A 24,267-nucleotide genomic window follows, 5' to 3' on the forward strand; every position below is an offset into this window, starting at 1 on the left:
TACGCAATAAAAATATTATTCGTAAGTATATAATACTTTTTCGATTTCGACTTGCGAACGTTAACGTGATGAACATGTACGGTAAAACGCTCTGCGAATTTTGCGGTAAATCTGCGGTAAAAAAGCGGGTGAAATGTGCAAACTGTAAAGTTTTTTATCACACTAGTTGTGCTGGTAAAATTAAAAAACCCTGCTGTGACAACATGGTCATTAGCACCGAAAAACTGCAAGAAGCAATAGGAGGCTACGAATCAGAGGGATTCTCTGATAATGAAACCAGTACCTTAATAGAGAAATTAATCTGTTTCGAAAATGACGTCTTAAAAGATTTAAACAGGAGTTTGAAACACAAAATATCAGAATTAGAAGGTGAAGTGCAAGATCTGCAGGAAAAATCCGCGAGTCAAATATCTTATATCACCAAAACTCAAGAAGACACGATAACAATTATGTTACATGAATTAAAACAAACTATGAATGACAATTTCAAGATGATTATGTCTGAAATAAAAGAACTAAGATTGAAAATTCATAAATGCGATTCGTTCAGTGAACCAACGGAGAAAAAGTTTGACAAAAAAACTGAGATATTGGGAATTCCTCATCAAAAACCTGATAATAGTGTTGACAACAAAAAAATGTCAGCCGGAAAGAGAACACATTTATGGAATCAAGGTCCAACAACCGAATTGTCTCCAAAACTTGTGTCACATGGAACAAAGGCTTTAACATCAGAAGCGGTCCCAATAATTCAGAAAAACTGCAAAATTCTTGCCAACTTAGGTAACATGGAACTTCTAAACGGGAAGAAAATATTCGCAAATGTTGAAACACACCAGACGACTGTTGCCGTAAAATCAAAAAAGAATATTGAGAGAACTGAGGATGAAGGTCAATGGAGAACTGTCTTGCGAAAAAACAAAACCAAGACATCACCTAAACAGAAAGGAATTATTGGGAAACAAACAGAACTTACAACAATCAAAGGCTTTATTTATATTTCCAGGCTTGCTCCTGAAACTAAAGCAGAAGAAATTTGTGGGATGCTGACAGAGAAATTCCCCGAAGTGAAGTGTGCCAAAGTTGACATGAAGTACTCGGAATACTACGCCAGTTTTAAAGTAACTGTAAACCTACATAATTTCAACGAAGCGATGAACCCCAATATTTGGCCAGCCGGGTGTTATGTAAATCGTTATTTTCACCGGAGAGTGTTCAACAAGGATACGAAGTAACAACGTCATCTTCTCCACCATGTGACGAATTGGAAGTAAAGAAGTCCAGTGATTTTTTAGAGGTTAACGTAAGTGTAGATGTTTTTTCAATTCTGCACCAAAATATACAATGCCTCTATAATAAAATAAACAGTTTAGACATTATTTTGGCAGAATTACATCCTCATGTGATTTCAATAACCGAACACTGGCAATCGCAAGATCAATTAGATTGTATTGTGTTAAATAACTATAATCTATCTGCTAGTTTTTGTCGAGCTAAGAATAGGCACGGTGGTGCTGCGATCTTGGTGAATTCAAATCTAGATGTTCGAAATTTAACTTCTATCCAAACTAAATCCAGTGCAAACACCATCGAATGTTGTGCTGTAGAAGTTATGCAATATGGCTTAGTAATTATAGTTTTATAAAGTCCTCCCTCAGGTGAATTTGTTAAATTTTTAGACATTTTAAATAGTGTTTTATGCACAGTTAGTAAAAGCAAGAAAATTATTTTAGCAGGAGATTTTAATGTGGACTTTCTTGAAAATTCGAGGCAGAAATTAGATCTTATATGCTTACTAAAAACCTTTGACATTATACCCACAATTTATGAATACACTCGAACTACTCCCTGTAGTGGAACTTGTATTGACAACATTTTAGTTAATGACTCTATAGAAAATTATAATTCTTATGTAAGAAACCTATTTCTCTCAGACCATAAAGCACAGCAAATTGATGTGTGTCTCAAAATAAATAAGATGAATGAAAATGCCTCCCCTGCCTTTAAATTGGTTAGAAATTTCAGTGAGAAAAATGTCAAAGTCTTTCATGAATTTCTCGAAAAGGAAGAGTGGACAACAGTTTTTAACGATACTAATGCTGAAACGTCATTTAATAAGTTTATGGGTTTATTGACCAAATATTTTGAAACATCCTTTCCTTATAAACGTGCTGGGAAACGTAATTTATGTTCAAAGCAGGCCTGGATTAGTCCCGAAATTCTTAAATTAAAATCAGAAGTCAGCCTTTTTGCTGATCTGAGTAGACAATACATAATTTTTAAAGACATTTTTAGAAAAATCAATCAAGAATATCAGAAACTTATCACTAAGAGTAGACAAATTTATATTGAACGTCGGGTCAACAACAGTAACAACAAAAACAAAGCTATGTGGGATACCATCAAGAATTGCACGAACCGTAAACCAAAGAATACCATAATTAAAATTCAGAAAAATAATGTGACTCTCAGTGATCAGCAATGTGCCGAAGTTTTCAATGAGTACTTTTCACAAATTGCAAGTAACACGCTTCTAAGTATTAACAAAAACGATAAATTGAACTATACTGCTGAAAATATTGAACGTATAGAGAACTCTATTTATTTAATGCCAGTGTCTCCATCAGACGTAATGGAAATTATTTCTAAACTTAAAAATAGTAATGCATCTGGGAAAGATGGCATTTCCAACAATCTTTTAAAAAAAATTGCATCTGCAATTGCTGAACCACTATGCCACACTATAAATCTATCTTTGGAACAGGGACATTTTCCATCTATTTTAAAGAGAGCGATAGTTAAACCTCTTTTTAAAAAAGGCGACCACACATCAGTAGAAAATTATAGACCGATTAGTCTTCTACCTAGCATCTGCAAAGTGTTTGAAATTATTGTAAATAATAACGTCATATCTTTTTTAGTAAAAATAAAATTTTGGATAATTCTCAGCATGGTTTCATAAGAGGTAGGGGCTTGGACACTGCTCTTGCTGATTACTTAAATAATATAATCGCGTACATCGATAAAAAAGTCAATACATTGGGGCTTTTCATAGACTTTACAGAAGCTTTCGATTGTGTAGACCATTCAATTCTATTAAGTAAACTTGATCGATATGGAATCAGAGGAAAATCTCATGAATGGTTTAAATCATATCTTAGTGACAGGACTCAAAAAGTACTACTCAACGGGTCATTATCGGAGTCAAAAACTATAACTATTGGAGTACCACAAGAATCGATTCTTGGCCCAACATTATTTATTATATTTGTGAATGATTTGGCACTCTACTTAAAACCAAAATGTGACTTTGTCCAAATGCCATACGCTGATGATACTAATTTTATCGTAACAGGAGATGATGCGGCGGAAAAAGCAGCGAAAATCTACCACAGTTTACTGGACTGGGTCACTATGAATCGGCTATGTATCAATAAAGACAAAACATCAATAATTCCTTTTTTTAATAAAATATTAAATCAAAATGACAAGCACATTCATCTTAATGACAAACCTGTTAAATTATCTCAGGCGGTAAAGTTGCTCGGACTCACAATCGATAGTCAAATGAAATGGTCAAGTCATCTTCACAATCTTTGTAAAAAGCTATCAACAATTTGCTATGGGCTCCGCAATGTAGTACAGCAATGTAACTTAGGGACAGTAAAAGCATTTTATTTTGGGTGTTTTCAGAGTATTTTGCAATACGGAATTGTACACTGGGGCCACTCTTCTGAAGCCGAGAGAGTTTTTGTTGTCCAGAAATGGGCTATACGAATTCTAGCTGGTTTAAACGGTAGACAATCATGTAGACAAGCATTTAAAGATCTACAAATTATGACATTACCAAATTTATACATATATCATGTTTTATGCTATGCTTTCAAAAATATCGAGCTATTAAAAATTGGTAGAAATACATATTGTTATAATACGCGCCACAAAGAGTTATTACTACCAAAGCAACATAGCACTGCCTATTTTCAAAAAGGTCTGCATTATAATGCTTGTAGATTTTTCAATAACCTTCCTCAAACAATAAGAGACTCGTCCAACTTACGTCGATTCAAAATAAATGTCAAAGCATTTTTATTAGACAAGAATTCTTACTCCATAGAAGAATTTCTAAAAGTATAATCTATACACTAACTCCTGTATTGTGATGTGTCATTTTATTCTAATTTTATCTTTACATTTATTCAATTTTATCTTTATATTTTATTTGATTTTATTTTTACATTTTGTTCCATTATATTTACATTGTATTCGTGTATATGTAATATATTGTTAAGTGTTTGTAAAATTGGTTTGTTGACGTGCCAGGTTTATTTACATTGTGTATGTATTTAATGGCAAATAAATTCTATTCTATTCTATTCTACTCAGACAAACCTTGAGGCATGTTCAATAAGCACTAATAGTTGCCAATTTTTCTGGTTTGTTAATTAATACGAATAAATACCAATATTATAATATAGTGTAAATATTAAAAAACCTGTCAACAAGGTCTTGGAAATTATCTTTATTTGCTAAATGTTAAATGAGATTTAACTAGGTGGCCCTCGAAAATAGGTGATTCTCGCTTTTTTCGTGGATCTAGCTTTTTAATGATTTGCATTTTTAGCAGAGGATCTTAGTTTTTACATCTTTCTGCCTCAGGCAAATACATAGTAGAATTAGAGTTACAACTTTATGACAAGAGCTTTTAAATCTCGAAGAATTGCTCGTACATCCTTCAATGTTCTTCAATGTGTGACTTTACTAAGGCTATAGCAATTTTTTTATTACTATTTTTGATTAATTTCGCTCATGTTGTCTTTTTTGTCATAACAAGGAAAATACTACTTGTCAATTTATCCCCTGCTCGATTCAAACCGGAAAAAAAAAACATTGGTCACTATCTTGTCCGACGAGAAACAGAATAGTTGGCACATAGTTGATCAAATGTGACTAAACAAGCCTTTGTGGCTTGTATCTTGATCAATTTTTATTAGAATATAATCCCTGCACACATATTTCCACAAAAAATGATCTTAAGCATTATTCCCGATACGTTCTAAAACTGAAAATTTGAAAATGTACATTTATATCGCAACGTAAAACGTGTCCAACACAAATATCGTGTGATTCATTAAATTTCCATTCTGGGTAGGCCGTGAATTTTGGACGTGCGTTGACTTCTTGTTCGATAACTAGCAAATCTCGCAAATATTAAGTCGAAACTACTGTAATGGTGTTAGTTACGACATGAATTTTTTTCTCAAAGCCAACTGCGAATGGAAATTTAATGAATCACACAATATATATCCTAACCAAAGTACCATTTAACCCCACCAGACCAGTTAAGGGTTAAATTGTTGTCTAAACTGTTCCTGTAAATTTGAAAGTTTTTATTTAAAAAAAAAACAGTAAAATTTAGAAGTTATTGTAAATACTGGTAACACCTGTGTCCACCTCCAAAATCGTTTTTAATTTTAAAGATAATATTTTGAGAATTCAACTCACCATAGATTCGACCAATAAGAGACATTTATTTTTTCAAATACACCAATCACAGCAAACTTTTCTTGGAAATTTTCACTAGTGAAATTTCCGTGGTAATTCCACGCGAAAATACCACGCGAGCTGTCAGTTGCTTGTCAGTTCGTTGAATTCTCATGACGAATATAACTCGGGAGCTCGAAATTGTGGGAAATTTCGAGCCCACTCGTTATATTACTTATGAACATTTTCTATTTCAAAAACTTTATCCGATTAGTCTGACTTAAAACCGCTGTTTACATTTTCATTTTCGGAACTATTCTTAATATTTTTCATAATCGTTTTTTAATAAAATTGTTGGCTCAAATCTTGGTGTTGAGAAAAATTATCAAAAACACACTTTATTTCCAAACACCAAATTTCGTCAACAACTGCTGACGCGCCAGTTTGACAAAACCAACTGACCAACTTTAATCGACAAAACTTTCGAAATTTAAAAAAGTACATTGATTTACAAGTCGAGCACTGTCAAAAACACAAGTATCCCAAGATTGAAAGAATTTAAATATTTTTTTCAAAATATTTATTTATAGTTTTATATTAACAATCTTTTCTTGAAATGAAAATTATGGTGTTAGCTTCGACATTTTTGAAAGCAAATTGTCTTACTGGTAACGGGTAAAATCCACCGGTAGCAGGCAATGATTAGCTTATTAGAGACTAGGATTTTTTTGTAAAATTCCTACAATTAAAGACACAAGTGGATAGAATTTTTTTAAAAAATAGTTTTTTGCATAATAACATTAAATGCCAATTTTGATTTTCCTGAGTGGTTCTGGCTTAAAAAAAATTTAACCAATATAGAAACTATGATCATTTAAAATGTTAAAATTGTTAAACATGAATTAGGGAAGTATTTTTATTGATTAGCGTTATGCATTATTATGAAGAGTTAATTTTTAAATCACAGAAAACAACAGACTGAAAAAGGACCAAAAACTCATTTGTTAGCAGTTTATACAGCCGCTAGGCAGACCGCTGACGTCACAGTGGTGGGTGGGACGGCGCCGGCGCGGCATCGCGTTTTCTCGCTTGCACGTTTTTGGAAAACTTCGAGAAGCTTCTAGAAGATTTTCAGGGCGCTCTGTTTGAATGTTTTCGACGCTTCGTTACAATCTTTGTTGACAAACAATTCGCATTTTACTCTTGAAGCAGACCTCAGTTAATAACTTGCATTACAACATTGCATTCAAACAGTCTATCCTATACAGATGTCCCAGAACTCATGACCTAGAGAGCAAGGGAAGGATGCCGACATCAATACAGGCTACGAATTCAAAAACCAAATTAATCTAAGCTTAATAGTATTCGAACAAGGACGAAAAACTGACAGCCAATCCCGAAAGCTTTTGCATAGATAGAATGGCGGGGCAAATAAAAGGCTATTTCAATTTCCTAAGCAACAGGAGCTGTAGCAGTCGAGAATTGCGCCCGGAATTGTATCATTCGCGGATTTTGTTTTGAAGGAAGTTACTTGATTGGAACCAAGTAACCACAGTTTCCTCTGTTACCTGTTCCAGGGGTGGCTGCTTGGACACTAGTTGCCACAATTTTAGAGTCCATGTTTTTTTTGCTACTATGTTATTAGTTTGCTTTTCTTTGTTGTTCTGGTAATCCTAAAAGGTTAAAAAAAGTACTCTCCGTTACATCACTGCAGACTCCCATCATTGTCCTAAACATAAGATGACAAGTCTAAATTTTTTTGTTTACAGGCTTTTGAATTTTCCATTAAACATGGAAAATTAAAATTAATTAAAGATGCTGCCAGGTGTAACGGTTTCGATCCCAACATTGTTGATAAAATTGTTAAAAAATTTAGATTTAAGAAATTGGTTAATGAATGTTCTACTTTTCAGAAAACACCTGAGAAGACTTCTTTTGTCACCATCCCTTACTCACCTTCAGTGACAAAGGGACTGGAAAGAATTTTCCAGGGTTTGGATCCCAAAGTAGTTTTTACTTCGGGTCCAAGCCTCCAAAATCTTCTAGGTAATCCTAAAGACCGAGTAGGAGCAACAGAAAAGTCGGAGATTTATGAAATTAAATGTAAAGATTGTGATCAGAAATATATTGGGCAAACAAGAAGGTCAATCTTAAAAAGGTTCAAAGAGCATCAAGCTCATTTCAAATTTGGAACGACTGAAAAAGCAGGTGTTGCCCAACATGTTTTTGACAATGACCACCACATTAATGAAAGTTGTCTTTCTTCGTTTAATTGAAAATGTAAATAATTGTAAATTTCTAGACATTTATGAAAGTCTAGAAATATTTACGAACAAAAATGTAATAATGAACTCAGACAACGGCCCCATCCCCTCTTCCTCCCTCTACTCCCTTCTACCTACGCCAAAGGGTGCGCGTCGACAAGCTTTTAGTATATAAGTACGAATTATTTGTTAGTTTTTAGTTTAATCATCGCTCTAATTTGGTGTTTGGGAATAAATTGTAATTTTGATAATCTTAAGCTGACTTGATTACCTGAGGTATTAGTACCGGTGACTTAAACAAATTCATGAGAATTAAATTTTTTTAAAATAAAATAATGTTTGACAGTACGCTGTCAAATACAGACAGAGCGAGGTGTCGGTACTTGAACCATACTCTAAAATTTTTATGGGAGATCGGGTTAAGTTCGATGGATACTTTTCAGTAGCAGCTATAAACGAACTCAGGCAAATTCAAAAAATCTGAAAGAAAGTGAACATGGATGAAGAAATTTTCATCGGATTGGCAGTAATTTGAGCCTTCAAGACTGACCTCCTGAAGGAGGGGCAAAGTCAAGCGCGAGTAATTCTAAAAAATCTCCATGGACAGCAGTATTTGACTTGCGGTGATATTACTATATTGCCATTGAATTTAATTGATTACGGTCAGTCTATAAATAACAAAGTAACTGTTTACCTCAAAGAAGATTTTCCATTTGAAAAAATCACTTTTGGTATGTCATCCATTGGGGAAGTTATTGATTTTATTGCTAAGGTTAAACTCCCACAGAAACCGCGCCCAAATGCGTATGAACACGACGGTAATGACTTCATCATCTGAGATCCAGACTCCGGAAGAAGTGGCACTAAAGGAGTTGATAACTCGTTCAAATCAGATGAGCCATCACCTACATAAGATCTTTGGTATAAAACTCATCTGATGTGGAGCTAAAGCCTAGTAAAATTTATTTCATATTTTGTAAAAATTAACACCTTTACGCCCAATTAATAGAATTGGTAAGAGCTTTCCCAACTTTATGGGACACCAGCGCAACCGACTATAAAAACAAAATTGCGAAGGAAAATGCCTGGGGGACGGTAGCAGAGATTATGAGTACTACTGGTAAGTATTTTTATATTATACATTTCTATCAATAATTATAATTTTATTACGTTGCACGAAAAAAATAAAATAATGTGTCTTTGCAGTAGGGATGTGCCAGACACGTTGGACGCCTATGCGTCAGCGATACGTCAAGGAAAGGCGCATTTTACATGCGGTGCCCACTGGCAGTGGAGGAGCAGCAGGGTGTTCAAACTGGCCCCATTATGAAAACATGACTTTCATCGACAAAGTCGTGAAACCACGAAAGTAAGTAACTAGTTTTCAAATCGTTAAAGAACACATACAAAAATGCGCTTTTCAGTACTGCCGGTAATATTCTACGGAAGACCACCAGGGAGGACCCCCTCCTAATGTCTCCTCAGGACTCGTCCTCCTCAAGTACGGTCTGGGACTCATTGTCCGAAATTTGTTCGCCACCGCCACCTTCAGACCATACCCAACAGCCCGATCTGGGATGCGAAGAACTAGAGACGAGTCAAGAGGTTCTGAACGATCCCGGACTGCCTACGTCTGTGGAGGACGAGATTCCGGCAAAGCGCGCCAGGTTACAAGACCTTCACCAGGAAGTTACAAAGGCGAAAAAATGCGAAAAGGCACAGGGAGTGGCCACTAATTTGGCATGCTCAATCAATGAGGCCTTTGGGCAACTGGGCACTTGGTTGCAGAGTCAACTTTTCATTTGGTAGAACCGTCGCACTGCTTCTAGAGGAGATGCCGAAAGACAGGCAAAAGGTGATGCGTAAGCGAATCATGAAATTGTTTGTGGAGGAAGACTGAATTTTATATATATTTTTCTAATAAATAATTGGTTAAGGTTTTATTAATTTTATACATTTTAATCGGTGTTATCAAACGTTGCTGGCACTGCACCTCGTAGAACATACTGCAATTGACAGGGTACTGGTCCAGCTTCTGATACAAAATAGTTGGCTAAGGTGTCCCGAATGGTCAAAAACAACCGTCTTGAGTTGTTGGTGCGCCGTAGGTTTACCGGGAGTAGTCTATTACCAGGCTCTTCATCCCTCCAGGTGCCTGGCCGTATATTGCCATTGTCATCCACCGAATCAGCAAAGCCAGGGAGACAATAGGTTCGTGCCGTTGGTGGAATTCTGCATTCTGTCTTTTGAAGGAAATTGTGCAAGACAATAGTGGCCTTCAAAACACATTCACACATTTCCACATTTGCTACAATCGGGCTGCGTAAAATTCTCCAACATTGCACCAAGATTCCAAAGGTATTTTCAATCGTGGGCGTTGCTGTGGACAGTCGATAGTTAAAAACATTTTTGCGTTCGCCCAAGTACTGGCCGGGAAAGGGACGCATTATTTGTTCACTTAATGGAAATGCTTGATCAGCTACCATGAAATGACCTAGCTGGATCTGAGTATGTGGCAAATGCTTGGCAGCTGGTAACTTCAACTGTTTTGTAAGTAGTGCTTGACCAAAAGCACTTTCCTGAAACACAACTGAGTCATGGTTGCTTCCATAGGCACCGACATCAACCAGAGTAAACTTATACTGATAGTCACAAACTGCCATCAAAACAATGCTGTGTGATTTTTTATAATTAAAAAATTGGGAACCGGACCGCTTTGGGGCCTGTATTATCACATGTTTCCCATCAATTGCCCCTACACAATTTGGCATATTCCAGCGGTTGTAGAATCCAGTCGCAATTAGTTCCCAATCATCTAATGTGGGCTCTGGCAGCACAAATGGCAGTAAACAATCCCATAGCGCAGTACAGGTTTCTTTGATCACACACCCTTCGATGACAAATAGCTAAAACAACATCAATTGAAAAAAACTGTATCGTTTTAAATATGCAAATTTCATACTGCAAAGTTATCATCAGTCTGTGTGCAGGAGACAGCGGGTTCTTTGTAGGGTCTTTCTGTAATTTTGGACCAACCATTTCGAGTAGGAATTGAAAAAGGTGTGGAGTCATCCGGGTGTATTTAAAGTACTGCTCCAAGTCTTCTTCTTTATTTATCATGTCTTCTAAAAGAGACGCAAAATGTCCTGTTGTATCCCGACTTCTGTTCAAGGGTCGTGTCTTATATCGCCGATGCCTCCTTGTTTTCAATGGTGGCAGCAACGTTACCACGTTAGCAGAAGACACTAATAACGTTGCTAAAAAGAGCGAAATGGCTTTTTTACGACGCAATGTTTTTGCTGGCGCCATAGAGAGCAATCGAATTCTGTTTTCTTCTGTTTTCTTACACTTAACACACAAATTCTTATTACACGCAAATTTTAACGGCGCATGTGTGCAATTTTCTTAGCACTAAATTCCTCGTTGTATAAACCTAAGTTTGTTATTGCGACTAAAGCTAAAGCTAACCTTAGCGCTAAAGCTAAAACAAGCGAACCCTAAAATTTTCTGTATAAACCCAGCATAAGTGTTCTGTGGTGGTATCAGAACATTTTCATCGCGAATTCTTTCGCAACGCTTTTCTGCATGCGATTTACCGGTTGTCAACTTGTAAAAATAAAACTGTAACTTACCGATTAACAGAACTGTAAATTACCCAAACTACGGTTTACTCTTGGCAATTCCACTCTGCCCACAATCATTAAAAGTTCTGTTCGTTTAAAAGTCATCAGCACTTAGATTGGTTACACTTTCTACTTTTACACGTTTTCGCCCTGTGATGCGCGGCATTTTCTCGAACAGCTGGTCGGAACGGGGTGAAGTTAGCGAGCAATTAATTCGTGTAGTAAGCGCTGTGGCGCTAGTTGATTTTATCAGGAAAATTCAAATATTAATGACCAAACACGGACATGAGAAAGGAACGCTCCAAAAGGCGTTTTTTCAATATGAAGTTTTACCTCAGCTTATAGACATTTGTGTCGTTTAACTTAACTCAGTAACGTCCGCTACCGGATTCTTTTTTTCAAAAATTTTACATTTGAGATTTTGTTATGAAACCTGAGTTATCCTTAAAAAAATCTTAAAAAAAATGTTTGTCTTTTATTTTTTCTAAGCTGTTCTATACAATGTAGGCTAACGAAAACTTTTATTGGCCTGTAAATTTTCAAAAAACTCTAAGACAGGTCAATTATGGTTGAGAGGGGGACATACTACTCAGGTAATTATATCTTTCTACAGACAACCTTTTCTAAGGGCTAAAATTAATTCCATTAATTTTTAAATATACTGGGTGTAACAGATATAAGTACATTAAATAAAACTTATCTGGGGTGCGATTCTCGAAATGTGCTCATTTGATTTAGTGCACTAAATATCCATATTTAGTGCGAAAATTAAAAAAGTGTATTCTCGACGTTCTGTAAAAATTTAGTGTACTGAACTTTCAGCATGAAATTATTAGTGTGGTCAATAGTAGACTAAATTGCATAATAATTTATTTCGATTGTCAAAGTTTCTGATAAAGTATTGGAATTAGAAGATAAATCAAGACGAAAGTCTTAACTTAGATGTAGATAGTAGCAGCAAATTTACATAAACTCAAAATATATAGAAAATTCCTTAAAAACGTGGGAAATGAAAACTTTTCGATTTACTCAAGACACATTTAACTACAAGACCTTGCAAATCCTATTTAAAGAATTGCGGTGGTTTTAGTGTTATCGTTATCATGATATTTTTCTGTTGCAACACCAGTGATTGCTGAAATACTCTTTTTTCAAAACCTGACCCATTCTGCTTGACTGGATCATTTCCTCCTGTTGTCTGTTGGTGTTTAATTATACCTTATTTTAGACTGTGAGCTAAGTTTTGCCACGCCTGATGTTCTTTTCTGTTTTATTTCGTAACAAACTGACGATGAGCGGTTTGAACTCAATTATTTAACTTGAAAATATATCTTTATTGTCGTAATTTACTGACATCGCTCTGGCTCAACTTGTTCATATACTACCAGAGTAATTACAAAAATTTGTTTCAATTTTTTTCTTAATTTAACTGCTGGTATACTATTTATGTTTACGCTGCACTTTTTCCAAAGTTATTGGGCATTTTTTCATGTAAAGGTAGACATAAACTTGTCTTGTACAAGAACCAAAAGTTTTCCAGGAAGCTTAAATGATTTCTTTTGCTTCTCACTAACACGAGACTTTTTGATCTCATGAGTCAAAAATCTTATGAAAAAGTAGCGGAGATTACAAAATTTATTCATTTTGCTTTGATTTCTTTTGGGAGACCTTAATGCTGCATTTATTTTTGTTGAACATTGGACTACAAAGGTTAATTTTTTCAGTCAAGCTGACAAACTGTTTTTGCGATGTTGCCAAGATAATATTGAGACCGCACTAAAATATTAGTGCACTTTTTAGTTTGATGATGAAGAATACACTATCCTTGATACCACACTGAATTTTTCGTACTAAAAACTTAGTGCACTAAACTTTTAGTTTGATTTCGAGAATCGCACCCTTGGGGTGCAATCTTGAAACCATGGGAATCATTTCCAATGGGAATTTCCAAAAAATTTTCATAGAAAATTAAAAATTGTATTCTTGAAATTCGTATGGGAATGTTTTCCCACAAATTTTGTGGGAAAATTTTCACATGCTATTTGCCTATGTGAAATTAGATTCCAATGACGTTTTGACATAAATGTGCAAAAATGGACGAGTTTATGCACCTTCAAATTGTGCGTGCCGCAGTGGAGAGACCCCCACGAACTGTATTAAAAGCAGCAAATCCATTTGAAGAGTTGAGTATTAAACTTTTTATAAAATTATTTAGATTAACAAAAAATATGGTGCGGCAGCTCACCCTTATGCTCGATCAGTACCTGACAGGTCCTAAATTTGCTGCTACTACATCTAAGTTAAGACCTTCGTCTAGATTCTTTTTCTAATTTCATTGCTTTAACAAAAATTTTGCCAATCTAAATAAATTAGCATGCAATTTAGTCTACTATCGACCACACTAATAATTTCATACTGAAAGTTCAGTACACTAAATGTTCACAGAACGTCGAGAATACACTTTTGCAATTTTCACACTAAATATGGATATTTAATGCCCTAAATCAAATCAGCACATTTCGAGAATCGCACCCCAGTTTCCAAAACTATTAATATCTCGAAACGGAGATCGAATTTTGGAAAAGCGACGAAGGAAAAAATTGTTTCTTTATCTAGATCTACCATCAGTTTAATGTAATGTACTTTTTTTGTTACACCTTGTATAATACAATCAAATAAAATTCAATAAACAACATATTATCCACACTCAGAAAGTGCTTTTGTTCCCACGACTTTAAAATTACGTTGCAAAACTGGAAGCGTTTAAAAGAACTAATTTAATCATCCTGCTGTTTAATATACAGGGTGTATTAAAATGACGGATATGCTCTTCAGTACGTTGCTGAGAATTATTTAGAGAACACGGGAAAAATAGTAAAAAAAATCTCTGCCTCATTTTCCTAAAGTTCTAGCATCTTAAAGGTAACCCATTCAAGAGGATGTAGCTTCCAGCATATGCACGCATGACTATGGTAACTATTTGTAATACCGTTAATTAATGTTCTTGTTTCAATTTATTCCGACTGCATTCCATTTTAACTTAAAGTTTTTAGTTTCTATTTTTGAACAAAAATCGGTCAAATTACATTTAGCAACTGGGTGATTTTCACGTGCAAAAGCAGAAAAGAAATTGATAGCTGATATCAAAATTGACTTGTTTGACAGTTACAATTAAACTTCTCAAAATGTATGAAAACAATGAGTACGCTGATATGTACCTCATTTTGGGAGAATGTGAAGGTAATGCTGCGGTAGCAGCAAGGGTGTATGCAGAGCGTTACCCTACTAGGCGACACCCGCCAACTAATACTTTCCGAAGATTAGACGGTAGAGTGAGAAAAATAATGAGTTTTAACCCTCTAGGAATTAATGTCCATGATCGAGGGCGTCCGAGAACAACCCGAACACCGCAACTAGAAGAAAAGTTCTTACATTTGGTGCAAGAAAACGCAGCAATAAGTATAGTTGCCAGCTTTTACCATGGCGTACCTGACTTTTAGAGTCGAATATTATCTTATTGCATTCATAATGTGGAGGGTGTAAACATGCAATTGTGTCCGAAAATTAAAATTTACCTCTTCCAGGTATTAGCACGGGGGCTCAAGATGATTGTTGATCCCTTCACCGTGTTTTTTTTAATGACGTTGATAAGCTTTTCATTTTTGTTTATTAATTTAAATTTTAAACAAGTTAAAAAAATCGAGGGCTATCAAGTTTTCAAAATTTTACAATGAGATCGAAAAAATTAGCATCATTTTAATGTTGGAACGTGTATTTTACATAATTATAAAGAATTTTTTAATCACTTTTTGACATGGCAATGTAAAGCAACCTTTATTGTCATTGTGACTGACATACAAAGTAAATTTCTGACACTTGCTGTGCCGTTTATAAATTTTAAGGTTATAAAGACAAAGGACAGTTTACAATTTTTAAACATCAATCAATTTGATGTGGGAAATTTTAATTTCGCGATAGTAATTCAAAATTTAATATCAACAAGATGTCTATGAATTTGCGAAATAAATTATAAACATTCGTTTCCTTCTCATTGTTTTTTCCCAGAACGGTACCATTTGCACTCGTATTTAACATACGCAAAATTAGATTTCTATCGCAATCCAATTTTGCTGTTTAATTAATCCACAAATAGGTACTTTCCAGAATCTTTTGTAAGAAATCTGTTGAACTATGTATTTGTTCTTAATTCTTTCATTTTTAGAAAAAGTGGGGACTTTAAGTCGAACATTAAAATGTCGTTAAACTAAAAGGTTTTTTTAAACAATCTATTTGGAGTGGTAATATGTATAAAGACGACCGGTAAGTATGAAAAATCATTTTGATGTTAACTGTTTGGCAATTTTTGTTCACTTTGTTTTTCTTACAACCTATTTCATGATGTGGCAACCTTGGTTAGATCAATCTAATGAAGAAGTTTGAAAAATTTATGTTTCTTGGGTTTTTCAAATTAATAAACAAAAATTAAAACTTTAATAACGTTTTTAAAAGAAAACATTGAAGGGATCAATAATAATAATCTCGAGCTAATACCTGGAAGAGGCACGGATCCACCTTTTTCTACCTACTTGAAGATGTCGTAAATTTTAATTTTCGGACACAATAGCTTGTTTACACCCTCCCCACATTATGAGTGCAATAAGATAATATTCGACTCTAAGGGCCGATTGCAGAAACGCTGATTAAACAACGGACTATAAAATCCTGGATTAAATTAAGTCCTGAACTATATTTTGATCCTATTGCAGAAACGTAGTGTATAGATGGGATTACGTAATCCAGGATGAAACGTTTTTGATTGTGAACGAACCACATTTTTGACATGTAACTTCACGGATTAATCCAAATAATGGGTACTGAAGGTTAGAAAATAAAAAATTACCCACATTTAAAATTATTTCCTATGTAAATATTGTAATACTGGTTATAAAATGTCGTTTTAACTGGATATGTACCAACTGTGACACTACTGTAAGTAGAAGATTTATCTTGCTTGGAGATCTCCGCAAGATTAAGGGGTTATGGGGGTTACTAAGAACTATTGAATTATTGGAAAAATAGCGATATTCCTAACATAACTTTCAAATCATAGAAATTAGTTTTTATTTGTAAAATTATCCATAATTTACTGTCTCAAAGTTACAACCTGTACATTATTTTAGAATAAGGTTATTCTCCAGTTTATCATTTTAAAAGGCTCTGAATTTAGATGTTCAAAATACTAAATTGCACTTTCTTACTTCTATTATGGAAAAAACCATTTTAGAGACTTTTTCTATATATCAAACGCTATAAAAACTAATTAAAACGGTGAGGAAATAACAAAGTTATGATAAAAGAAAAAAGTTAGAAACATATTTCTTCGATTGCAATTAGTTATGAATTGTAGCATGTGGTATTAAAATTGTATCCAGACTATTACAGAGAATTTATGCCTAGAATTTGATGTAACTAGTTAGTTTTTCGATTTTTTACCTTCTAAAGGTTTTCCAGTGTAGGGTCTTGTATAATACGTTTATCAAAACTTTGGTCAAAAAGTCGTCTAGAGATCTTTTCTTTTTCAAAAGCTATTAAAACGAACGAAATCGGTTAAAAAATAACGAAGCTACTGAATTAAGTTAATGAATGGGGCAGGTATGTACGTATAAATTTTTGATTTTTAAACAAAATGCTTAAATTGATTTGAATTCGAAATGAACATTCTTTTGGTCAGTCGTTTTCACCCTACATTTTTGCTTAGATTCAAAAAATTGTAAAATATGAGCCCACATCTACTTCATTTGGGTGAGCTAGCTCATAAGCTGTTGTGGTCCACCTATGTCTGATTCCGGAAAACGCATAATACGCGCACATCCAAAAATCATGTTTAGTTGAACATCCAGAGCTATAATAAAAAAATGCCTGTCACCTTTTCCATTAATTAAGACTGTTTTGCCATTATTTCAACATCCACAAGTCGCAAAACCACATAACCTCAAAGATTTTACTTAAAAGTGTCAATTTAGTTCGTCCTATAATCCATCAAACTTGTGGGATTATGTTTAGTCTCAGACTATATTGTTTAATCCAAGATTAAGTCGTTTGTGCAATCCATATTTCGTTTAGTCCTTGCTATAGTTCAGAACTAAATTTTAGTCACGGACTAAATTTAATCCCAAACAAAAAATATGATTCTGCAATCGAATTTGACGTTTAATCGTAGATTAAAGCTTTAGTCTTGAACTAAAAATTTAATCCGCGTTTCTGCAATCGGGCCTAAAAGTCAGGTACGCCATGGTAAAAGCTGGCTACTATGAAATTTTCACTTAACTGGATGCTAATCACACGACGGTCAACAGAATCATTAGAAAAAGATAGGCTTCACCCTTACCATATCACTAAAGTCCAAGCATTGCTCCCTCAAGATTTTACAAAACGGTAAAATTATTGTAATTGGCTCGTGGCACGAATTGCCCAACATCATGTTATGAAGTGATGAGTGATGGAGTGATGGAGTGATGAGGCAACGTTCACAAGAAATGATTATTTCAATCAGCATAATTCTTATTTTTACTTCTTAGAAAATCCCCATTTAGCTAGGAAGATGGATCATCAACAAGGACCGGTTTGCTATTGGTTAGATGACAACTTTCCACATCGGTGGTTAGGGAGGAATGGACAAGTCTTAGCCGGACTTGGCCGGACTTAAACCCCCTAGATTTTTTTTGGAGCCACATAAAAATTTGGTGTATCAAACACCAATTGATGATTTAAACGTTTTAATACAACGAATTCATGTAGCCAGAGCAGCAATTAATGCTAACATGTTAGCCAGGGTTTAAGAAAATGTGTCAAGAAGTGCACAAGCATGTTTAGACGCTGAAGGCAGAAATTTTGAACACCTTCTTTAAAACCAATGTTTTTATCTTTTTTTAAATACAATTTTTGATTAATGATTAATTTTGGCTTGCCTTTATTTATGTTGTATTTATATGTATTCTCAGCTTATTACTTCTTTGTAGACGAAAGCAAAGTGCAATTCCAAAACAACTTATGAAAAAGACATCACATTTCGTTAGAAGTTTAACAAGAATGAAAGATTGAATTAATTCGTCGAGGGGATGAAATTAGCAATTTCGACTTTTTAGTTCAATAAATTTTTGATTGAAGTAGTATAGAATTAAAATTGAACCAATAGCACTTTAAACAAAAGAACTTGAAATTTGCAACACTCGAAAACTTTAATGGAGTCTCTTCACAACATTTTTGGTGAATTCGTTTTCTCCTAAGCGCATCAACTGAAGGCTCTTTTACAAGGTTACAAGCATAACTAAAAGTACCTAACTTAGGCAATTAAAAATTGTTAGAGCATGTGGAAAAATAAATTCGCAAAATATTCAGCACTTTACACAAAAGAATTTGAGAATAACCATCCATTATTGGAACGTCTTGTTCAAATAAGAATACTCTTTCTTTAGTTAATAATTACTTTGATAATAATAATTGAAAAGTTGCTTAATAACCTAATTTGTAAGAGGTTAATCAATTTTGATTGAATACCATAACTTCACCAATTTACGTAAGCGTGTGGAGTGGAGTTATGCAGAAACCATCTAATCCACAAAGTTGGAAAAAATAAACTAATACGAGTTTTGATATACTAGTACACTTTTCTTTATTATAAAAGATCCGTTCAACCAGTATCCTAACTCTTAAGGCCAGAATTTGAACCGTGCGGTACTAAACTCTAAAACCATTATTAATTTTAGCATAAAATATCCAACCCAAATGCTCCCTTTTTGCGGTTTACGGTCTAAACGATCAAATGAGCAATCCATGACTATTTATACTTTTGAAAAAATTTAATAAAAACGTACCATTTGATTATTTTTCAATCTAAGCTTCAGATTTTAAAATTGGGGTAATGATTTCTCTGTTGTGAATATTATTGTTAATTATTATAACAATTAATAAATTCCAAACGCCTTAAAAACGTTTTTATTTATTTTGCAAAATAATCTATCCCCCAAAATGTCAAGAAATTCATGTAAAGTGTTAAAAATATCCTCGAAAATAACATAAAGGTTTGTTTAGAAAAGTGTCTCAAAGGCGGAGAAAACATTACAGTAAATTTCACTTGTTCATTACTCTTTTAAACTTAAAAAATGTTTTCAAATCTTTAAGGTCGATTATCTCAAAACTATGTTAATGTGGGTTGGATGTTTTCTGTATAACTGCGCTCACTTGTAGTTTTTCTATCATTTTTTCCTAGGCACTACGCTATGCAACGTTGCCAAATTAATTCTTTTAAAAGTTCGATTTTCTCGAAAAGTAAAAGGCAAAAATTTTTTTTAACATATTTTTTTGACTTTTTTAAGGTATTTCAACAATGTACTGTAGAGCATTTCCGCCATATTAGATACACCCTGAATGTTTTTTAAAAGTTTAATCTCAATGATAATATGCTTTTTATTTATTCCAAGTGCATTTTTATGCTACTCATAAAAAGTTGTATAGTTTCTATTACCGCAAAAATGCACTAAAGCCTGTTTGGTACCATGTAGTTGAAACTTTGTGCTACTAATTAATTAACCGACAACTTTGGAATCTTACAGAATTCGTGACTAAAAAAAGATTATATGAATTTGAGAATGCTTGAGAATGTTTTTAAACTTATCTTAACTTTACCAATCTTAACAAAATCAGAAACTGTATCATTGTAAGATGACTAATTTGTAAATAAATTTACATAAATAATAATTGTCACTTTGTTGGTTAATTTATAACTTCTCTATTCAATCTAACAGTAGTGCAAAGCCGTAAATTAGATGAAATCGTGCAGCAGAGAAGCCTCCAAATATAAAAATCATAATTCGCAACTGTTGATTAAATCAGAATTAAAAGGACTTTTTTTCTACCACCACTGTCTTCCATATACAGGTGTCCCAAGACAACAATGGAAAGTTTGAAATTTAGAAATTTGCAATTTTTGCTAAAACATTAAAAATAGGCACTATAAAGAATGGCAACTAAAATTTATATTTTACAATTAACGATGTCGAGAATTTGGAAACAATTGAAACTTGAGTTAAAGTCCGCTTTTTATTTTAAACTCTCAACACCGCAATCTTCCTATGTATTACAACTGGCAACGTTGCTTACGGAGATTTTTGGTGAGAAAATAATTGTCAAATTTTGGACATTTTTTTAAATTAGGCAGCGTTTTCGTTAAAAACGTTTTTTTAAGCCTGTTGGATTACAAATCAAAGGCATTAATAGTGAAAAGATTCGGCACAAACTGAAAGGCAGTTTTGTGTGATCACATTGTCAATGGAGTGCGGGCACTACCGCCTGTAAAGTATGCAACCTCCCAGTCTGGAGGATCAACAAACCGTGTCGGTTCATTTGAGTACCATTGAAAGAGTTGTTTAGATGCAGTATTTAATTATTTTGTATCGTAGTTGGGTTGCTACTTCTTAAAATGTATTGCCTTAATGATAATTTTGATCAGTGAATGGTAAATGTTTAATTTCAGTCAGAATACAAGCTGGAATCTCTATTAAGTATTGGCATATTAAAAGTCAAATTTTGATAAAAGCGTAAAGTTCTTTTTTAGGGATATTTATATGCAACTTTGCAAAATCCATGACGATACTAAATCCAGCAGATATGCCAAATTCAATCTATTAGGATTTTTTGAATAATTTTCATCGTTATGCGACAAACGCCTGTAACTTTTTTTTGTGATTTTTGAAATATCAAATTTGGAAAGTCGTCATTTGTTGACGTTTTTAGATCACTAATTTCGCCAAAAGTGTCCTAAAATAAACAATTACTACTCAATGGCAGTATAGATAATACATATTAAAAGATTTCAACCCAACCGTTGTAAAACACAGTAAAAAATAATGAAATAGTAGATCTAAACAACGCTTTCAATGGTATTTAAATGGACCAACACGGTTTGTTGATCCTCCAGAGTGGGAGGTTGCAGACTTTACAGGCGGTAGTGCGCGCACTGCATTAGGCAATTAACCGATTTTATCACCAAAAAGTCACCATCGACGACGTTGCCGGTTGTAAAGTGCTGGGAGAGTGCGTTTAAAAAAAACGGACTTTACTTAAAAAGCAAACAAAAAGAATAAAATTAATTTGAATGTTATGAATACCATAATTTGAGACAAACAAAATTATAAAATGTGTACTATATTTTGGGAGAAAGGGAGTGGAAGATATATTTTGGGTTTCTTAAAGCAACAGTGCCGGTAAGTATTTACAGAATTCGTCTCTGCCGGTACCGGGACGTTAGACACTTTCTGTTTGCTAGCGCAAGCCGCAAGATCACGTGTTCTGGGACGCTCGCCAGTTGTGAGGTTAAGGATTTTGGTGTTTGTTCCGGTTTTATGTAAGAATTTTAGATAAATTTAGTATTTTTGTGATTGAAATTTAAAACCCGGTCGTGGTAACCAGAAATCTTCACAACCCATACGTGTAACCGGTAAGTGCTTAATTATTGTTTTTATTTTTTTACAACTGGACAACCGGTACCAGAACGCGTGACCAGCTGCTGCACAAAAGGAAATCATTTAAATGATATAATTATGAATTTTTGCCTTTGCTAATTTAATCGATTAGGTTACCGTCGATTATATGGTTTAACAGCAAATTCCGATATTTCGACTTGCAAAACCACCTAAATCTGAAATTCTTGATGTTCAGATTTTAAGTTTTTTTGATAGTTTTTGATAGATGCTGTTACTATGAGCACAATATAAGAAGGATCTATTAGTATGGACAACTCATGTCGGTCCCTTTGAAGTTGACTTGCAGCTTTTCACGACCTTCGACGGCGCTGGCGGTCCTTCTCGCTACTGTTTGTAGATGTCGCTACTCAAAAGCGGTGAATAAGGTCACTAGATCAAATTGTCTGTTTTATAAGGTACCGCTGTTAGTTTTCAGTGCGCAATGCAAGAGAGACAGACATAGTCCATAAATCAATGGGTTAGAACGAGACGCAAGATTCTAGGGAATTGTCATAAAATTGTTGACGTAAAATTTGTCATTGACAAAATGTAAGGTTATCTTAAATTTATTTATTTAAAATACACTTAAATAAACCGTGGGTACAAAAAGAAAATTGGTTCCAACATAACAGACTATGTGAATACGTAAGAGGTGAGCGAACCGACATTAGAACCGATTCCATTTTAGCACGTTAAGGAGGTGCAACACTCAGAAACGGTCTCGGACTTCAAGCACTGTCTTTTCTAATCTCCAACGATTCGACCTGTATGCAGTAACGCCCTAATTAGAATATGCTATTAGCACTTATTATATTGTAGCTTCTCCCGACGATGTAGTAACAATGATGAGATGTTAAAGTAACTGAGAGAAAGCATTGCACAAATGGAAGTAGCAAGTACATGAGCAGAAAATGAAGTACATGAGATATTTTAAAGGGGCTATTAAGAAGAAAGAATTTACAAGTTTGAAGAAGTAGACATGTTTAAGATCTTGAATGAGTTTATGCAAAACAACTGCAACAAAATGAATATCAAGAACAAATATTAAAGTTATGTTAAAATTATTTACTTAAATCACCCTGAAATACAAAATTACATCTATTTTTAACACTACAGGAGACCATTTGAATGCGTTTAAGGACCTTCGTAGGCCACATTAAACTATAGAACCAGTTTTGCATATCTTATGTATATTTCATGTCCCATTGCATTTTCAGTTTTCACATTCATTATGAGGAAGTAGCAGCGCCTTCAAACCAACCATCTTCTGCCGCTGATGTTGAAAGCGATGGTGTGTCTTCCTCATGTGACTGTGTATCTGCACTGTTCAAGTGATGAGTGCAATGACTGTGTCTTGTCCACCTGCTAGTTTATGAGGCCCCGCTGTTACATTAAGGATAGCAGTCAGTTGGTCCTACAACACATTTTGAGAACGTTTACTGTTGAGGCCGATATACTTACACTTTACAATATCATTGCTTGTGTTTTAGGCATTTGAAATAATATTTCTGTCCATAACGCAGGTTTTGTGATGTACCACATGTGAGTGGTCTTGCTTCTTCCATTTTCTTGCCCATAGATTTGATTTTCAACTCATAATAACAATAAGATGAACGAGTTATTCGCCTGAATGCAAGAAGTTCATGTTGGTATTGGGGCTATTGAAACACAAAAGCGATTGAAGACAAATTGGGGGAACATTATTTAAATTTAGTTCACGGAATTCGTAAACTAACAGGTACAAAATTCCATAATCTTATAAGAAGTACTCAAGGGTTCATATACAAAAACCAACTTTAGTATTCCTCCAATACGTACTGCTTAACCAATGTCACAATGATTGTCGGCTTCGATAGGGCTTCCATCTACCTTCTATTTGGAGTTTTCTGAAATTTGTGGAAAGTCGTCGTACATAAAACGTCAAATAGTATTTACTTACGGCGGAGGAAACAAATACACCATAACGATTCGTGTTGAGAAATCGCACATTCAAACCATTTTATTACAAACGATATTTGACAAGAATTGACAGTTCATAAAGCAATGTGTCCACACAAACAACATTTAAATTTAGTGCGCATGTAGAGATAGACAGAAGATATCGTTGTCTTTCTTTTTGTCACTAACAGCGGTACCTTATAAAACAGACAATTTGATCTAGTGACCTTAGCGGTGAATTAAAAAAAGACTGATTTGTAGCATTGCGCCAGAGCGAAGTATTTGAAAGAATTGTGGGTGATAAAGAATGATAACTTTTAAGGAAACGAAAAAATTTATTAACATTCTGTTTAAAGGTAAAAAAAATTACATAAAATTAACATTTACTAGGTGTATACACAAAATACATACATTCAGGCATGTTGCCATCTAATTTTT

At 34.2% G+C, this 24,267-nt stretch overlaps 1 long non-coding RNA gene across 1 annotated transcript; it reads right to left on the reverse strand.

The window, feature by feature from the left end:
• Nucleotides 1-22,958: 22,958 nt before the first annotated feature.
• Nucleotides 22,959-24,042, reverse strand: LOC148176400 (uncharacterized). Its single transcript, XR_015769917.1, has 3 exons — nt 23,831-24,042; nt 23,353-23,777; nt 22,959-23,305 (listed from the first exon to the last, which is right to left on the reverse strand). It is a non-coding gene; the product is annotated as an uncharacterized LOC148176400 (long non-coding RNA).
• Nucleotides 24,043-24,267: the final 225 nt, after the last annotated feature.

Source organism: Gnatocerus cornutus, chromosome 4 (genome assembly GCF_029298725.1).
Source record: "Gnatocerus cornutus isolate USDA-ARS CGAHR chromosome 4, icGnaCorn1.1, whole genome shotgun sequence".
In the NCBI taxonomy this organism is placed as follows: domain Eukaryota; kingdom Metazoa; phylum Arthropoda; class Insecta; order Coleoptera; family Tenebrionidae; genus Gnatocerus; species Gnatocerus cornutus.